General features: G+C 52.7%; 1 non-coding gene across 1 annotated transcript in view; it reads left to right on the top strand.

The window, feature by feature from the left end:
* Window positions 1-3,753: 3,753 nt before the first annotated feature.
* Window positions 3,754-5,000, top strand: part of LOC124729709 — a 1,909-nt gene continuing 662 nt past the window's right edge. The window contains exon 1 of the ribosomal RNA XR_007007769.1: window positions 3,754-5,000. This exon is cut by the window's right edge and continues 662 nt beyond it. This is a non-coding gene — a ribosomal RNA (small subunit ribosomal RNA).

Here is a 5,000-nt window from a genome sequence, read left to right as displayed (position 1 = left end):
TCGGTCCCCATGCGCGTTGCACTCGCACTCGCAGTCGCAAAAACGTGGGGCAAATATATTACGCGAAGAGTTATAACAGACCGAGCCCCACTGCATGAGGGAGTCTTTGTCACTAATGTACACAGATGGAACATTTTGGACTGGAACCAGATTACCCGTACACACGGCGCTGATTAGTAATCAATGCAGAGCCATCAAACTACAGAATATATATACAACTGTCCGTATACATGCTGAAAGAGTCTGCCCACAATGGGAACCACCCGTCAGCCAGCCACTCTGATCACGCACCACTCTCTGCTTCTAACGGGCGCACATACAATATGTAAGCACCAGCATGGAACAACATCCAGTGCATCCTCTCCGCCACATTACACAATCCACACTATCACAACCAGACCAGGAGGTCCATGCGGAAAATACAATATCCCACCCTTTCGACATCCACCATTGCGCAGATCAGGCACCAACACCCACACATGTCCTATACAACGGTGCACCCAACATCACAATAGTACCTCCTGTCACAGCGCACAAACAATGACATGAGTCAAAGACACAGGTCTGACACAAGCATAGAATTGGAGCGCCGCCTCTAATAAGCCAAAGGTGCATCCTGACGTGACAAATCTGATCATGTCACAAGCATTCACTTACTATAATCACTATCAACGAACCTGCCGCCCCCGCCCCCCCCTACACCTTTCCTTACAACAACGTGTAACCTAACCTAACCTAACCTATGTTGTACCTTAACCTAACCTATGTTGTACCTTAACCTAACCTATGTTGTACCTTAACCTAACCTATGTTGTACCTTAACCTAACCTATGTTGTACCTTAACCTAACCTATGTTGTGCCTTAACCTAACCTATGTTGTGCCTTAACCTAACCTATGTTGTGCCTTAACCTAACCTATGTTGTGCCTTAACCTAACCTATGTTGTGCCTTAACCTAACCCATGTTGTGCCTTAACCTAACCCATGTTGTGCCTTAACCTAACCCATGTTGTGCCTTAACCTAACCCATGTTGTGCCTTAACCTAACCCATGTTGTGCCTTAACCTAACCCATGTTGTGCCTTAACCTAACCCATGTTGTGCCTTAACCTAACCCATGTTGTGCCTTAACCTAACCCATGTTGTGCCTTAACCTAACCCATGTTGTGCCTTAACCTAACCCATGTTGTGCCTTAACCTAACCCATGTTGTGCCTTAACCTAACCCATGTTGTGCCTTAACCTAACCCATGTTGTGCCTTAACCTAACCCATGTTGTGCCTTAACCTAACCCATGTTGTGCCTTAACCTAACCCATGTTGTGCCTTAACCTAACCCATGTTGTGCCTTAACCTAACCCATGTTGTGCCTTAACCTAACCCATGTTGTGCCTTAACCTAACCCATGTTGTGCCTTAACCTAACCCATGTTGTGCCTTAACCTAACCCATGTTGTGCCTTAACCTAACCCATGTTGTGCCTTAACCTAACCCATGTTGTGCCTTAACCTAACCTATGTTGTGCCTTAACCTAACCTATGTTGTGCCTTAACCTAACCTATGTTGTGCCTTAACCTAACCCATGTTGTGCCTTAACCTAACCCATGTTGTGCCTTAACCTAACCCATGTTGTGCCTTAACCTAACCCATGTTGTGCCTTAACCTAACCCATGTTGTGCCTTAACCTAACCCATGTTGTGCCTTAACCTAACCCATGTTGTGCCTTAACCTAACCCATGTTGTGCCTTAACCTAACCCATGTTGTGCCTTAACCTAACCCATGTTGTGCCTTAACCTAACCCATGTTGTGCCTTAACCTAACCCATGTTGTGCCTTAACCTAACCCATGTTGTGCCTTAACCTAACCCATGTCGTGCCTTAACCTAACCCATGTCGTGCCTTAACCTAACCCACGTCGTGCCTTAACCTAACCCACGTTGTCGCCTAACGTAACCCACGTTGTCGCCTAAACCTGCTCTGTAATTGTTATACGACTCGTTCAATTAGTGTAGTGTTGCCCACCCGCAACCCTCGCAATATAGTTCGCTACTCGCACTCCCCGCTCCCCTGTGTATCGCTTCATGTTAAACACCTTGCAAGTCTTGCTCACTTTCCACATGCTCCTGCTGTACACTGTAATGTGGATGGCAGCAGGACGTACATGCCGCCCCTCCCCACGTCCCCACCTTGCCCCCTGCCTTCGCAAGCTGGTTGGTGAGAACTTTGCATGTTCAATGCCCTCCGCATGCGACGTACTCAGGCTACGTTGTGGTGCGGCCTGTGTCAACTGTCCGCTAATGTCGTACGCGTAAACCACAATCTGTACTGCACATTCGTCCTTATGTACTGAATGATACATCGTGGCACATGTGTGACCGTACAACGACTGCGCCCAAAAACGGCGGACCATACAGTGCAAATATTGTGCACGCAGCTACGTGTCGTCTCCCTATGAGAGCTGGATTGCAGTGTGGTACGCCATAGAGACGTGTGGGAGGAACGGACGCCGTGGATGGCGATCAGCATGAGCTGTCTGTTGATGTATTCGGACCTAGTCGTCTCTCCTCACACACCGTGATGGCATGGTGCACCGCGTTCCATATCTGCGACATGCTACAGAGGCCGGTTGACAGTCGTTCGAGCAATGGACATCGCATACGTACGGGGGCCACCTTCCACGTATTGTCTAGGCGTGCACATTTTGTTGCGTGTATGTGGGCAGACGTAGTGTGGCGTGACACCTGACACAGGCATGCAATAATCGTGGAAGTTGCAAATGGCGATGGACGCCTGCGTTTTCTGGTGAAGTTACGCAAATGAACAAATGGTAACCTGTTGTGGTGCGGTTGTTCTCGCTAGGGGTGAATCGGTGATGGCGACGATAGGTTGAGGTACTAACCGGTTGTTCCAGCGATACCCACCATGCCGACGAAACTGAACGGCATCTGGGTGTGAAGCGATACGCGGCGGTGGCTGGGTGGGACCGTCCCCGGCCGGTGAGGGGGCGCCTCCCGGCGTGCTGGCCGCGCGGTGCGTGGGCGCACGCGCTACAGCCGGCTGGTGGGGGCGGCCAGTGGCAGGCGCGCCGGCCGACGGACGCGGCAGGCGTCGCAGCTGCGCGCCGGCGCACCCTGCGCGCGGCGCCGTGCGGCCAAAGTAGGTCCTCGCGGGCCCGGTGCGAAGCGCGGTGGACATCTTCAGTGTGCTGGTCCGATTGAGGACTGTGTGCGTTGAGGATGCGCTGCCGCCCGGCGCTCGGCGCCGCGACGCCGTCTGCTGCTCGGTCGCCCCAGCGGTTCTCGCTGGTGGTTTGTATCGCAGCTGTGCGGATGTGTTGGCGCGTGCGCTGTGCTGGGAGAGTTCGCTTCGGCACCCAAGTGGGGCTTTTGTCCTTCTGTGGCGCTGGCGTTGGAGCTGCCGGTCACCGTAGGTGGCGCGTGTTGTCTCCCGCCGGCAATGCCACGACAGCACGCTCCCGGGCCTCTGTCGGCAGCGGCAAGCTCAGTTGGGAGCACGGGTGGTCGCACCGAAAGCGTCTACTCGCCTAACTCCGGGCGATTGCGCCTCTCTCGAACCCGACCAAGTACTTGGGACGGCGCTGCGCGCCGCCGGGACCTGAGAGGGTTTCGAGGTGTATTGTGCAGGGGAGCTCAGCCTCCTCCTGTTTGCAGAATGATTGAGCGGACGCTTGCGTGTTCGCGCGGGCCCCCGGGACACACTCCCGGGCGGCCGGCTGCTCAGCTCTAGTTGACGCAGCTCCCTGGTTGATCCTGCCAGTAGTCATATGCTTGTCTCAAAGATTAAGCCATGCATGTCTCAGTACAAGCCGCATTAAGGTGAAACCGCGAATGGCTCATTAAATCAGTTATGGTTCCTTAGATCGTACCCACGTTACTTGGATAACTGTGGTAATTCTAGAGCTAATACATGCAAACAGAGTCCCGACCAGAGATGGAAGGGACGCTTTTATTAGATCAAAACCAATCGGTCGGCTCGTCCGGTCCGTTTGCCTTGGTGACTCTGAATAACTTTGGGCTGATCGCACGGTCCTCGTACCGGCGACGCATCTTTCAAATGTCTGCCTTATCAACTGTCGATGGTAGGTTCTGCGCCTACCATGGTTGTAACGGGTAACGGGGAATCAGGGTTCGATTCCGGAGAGGGAGCCTGAGAAACGGCTACCACATCCAAGGAAGGCAGCAGGCGCGCAAATTACCCACTCCCGGCACGGGGAGGTAGTGACGAAAAATAACGATACGGGACTCATCCGAGGCCCCGTAATCGGAATGAGTACACTTTAAATCCTTTAACGAGTATCTATTGGAGGGCAAGTCTGGTGCCAGCAGCCGCGGTAATTCCAGCTCCAATAGCGTATATTAAAGTTGTTGCGGTTAAAAAGCTCGTAGTTGGATTTGTGTCCCACGCTGTTGGTTCACCGCCCGTCGGTGTTTAACTGGCATGTATCGTGGGACGTCCTGCCGGTGGGGCGAGCCGAAGGCGTGCGACCGCCCCGTGCGTGCTCGTGCGTCCCGAGGCGGACCCCGTTGAAATCCTACCAGGGTGCTCTTTATTGAGTGTCTCGGTGGGCCGGCACGTTTACTTTGAACAAATTAGAGTGCTTAAAGCAGGCAAGCCCGCCTGAATACTGTGTGCATGGAATAATGGAATAGGACCTCGGTTCTATTTTGTTGGTTTTCGGAACCCGAGGTAATGATTAATAGGGACAGGCGGGGGCATTCGTATTGCGACGTTAGAGGTGAAATTCTTGGATCGTCGCAAGACGAACAGAAGCGAAAGCATTTGCCAAGTATGTTTTCATTAATCAAGAACGAAAGTTAGAGGTTCGAAGGCGATCAGATACCGCCCTAGTTCTAACCATAAACGATGCCAGCCAGCGATCCGCCGCAGTTCCTCCGATGACTCGGCGGGCAGCCTCCGGGAAACCAAAGCTTTTGGGTTCCGGGGGAAGTATGGTTGCAAAGCTGAAACTTAAAGGAATTGACG

This window comes from Schistocerca piceifrons, unplaced genomic scaffold (assembly GCF_021461385.2).
Source record: "Schistocerca piceifrons isolate TAMUIC-IGC-003096 unplaced genomic scaffold, iqSchPice1.1 HiC_scaffold_1221, whole genome shotgun sequence".
Classification (NCBI taxonomy): Eukaryota; Metazoa; Arthropoda; class Insecta; order Orthoptera; family Acrididae; genus Schistocerca; species Schistocerca piceifrons.
This window is presented reverse-complemented; position numbering and strand designations above follow the sequence as displayed.